The following is a 402-nucleotide window of genomic DNA, read 5'->3' on the forward strand; positions in this document are numbered from 1 at the left end:
GAGAAAGATGAGGCTTTCTACTCCCTTAAAGAGTAAAGCGTTACCATCTGGCAGAAGTGGGGAGGGAGCATTAGAACAGACAGCGTTGATGTGTATACAACTCTTTTTAAAGACTATTACACTGCAGACGTGTTTGACACGTGACAATGATATCAAGAAACCTACTAAAAATAAAAAACCAAACTAGACCCATGGCTACCAGGAGTGAAGGAGGAAGAGTTGTTGCTTAAGGGGTATTGTGTTCATGTTAACAGAACAATTTGGAGAGGGAGATCGATCGTGGTTGTACAACAACAAGAGTATCAGCCACGACATGATTATACATGTAGAAGTAGTTGAACTGGAGAATGTTCTGTTGTGTCTGTCTTTGCCAAAATTGAAAAACAAAAATTACATGAATAA

The sequence above is a fragment of the Echinops telfairi genome, unplaced genomic scaffold (genome assembly GCF_000313985.2).
Source record: "Echinops telfairi isolate 266 unplaced genomic scaffold, ASM31398v2 ScPeMD7_2565;HRSCAF=3150, whole genome shotgun sequence".
Lineage (NCBI taxonomy): Eukaryota > Metazoa > Chordata > Mammalia > Afrosoricida > Tenrecidae > Echinops > Echinops telfairi.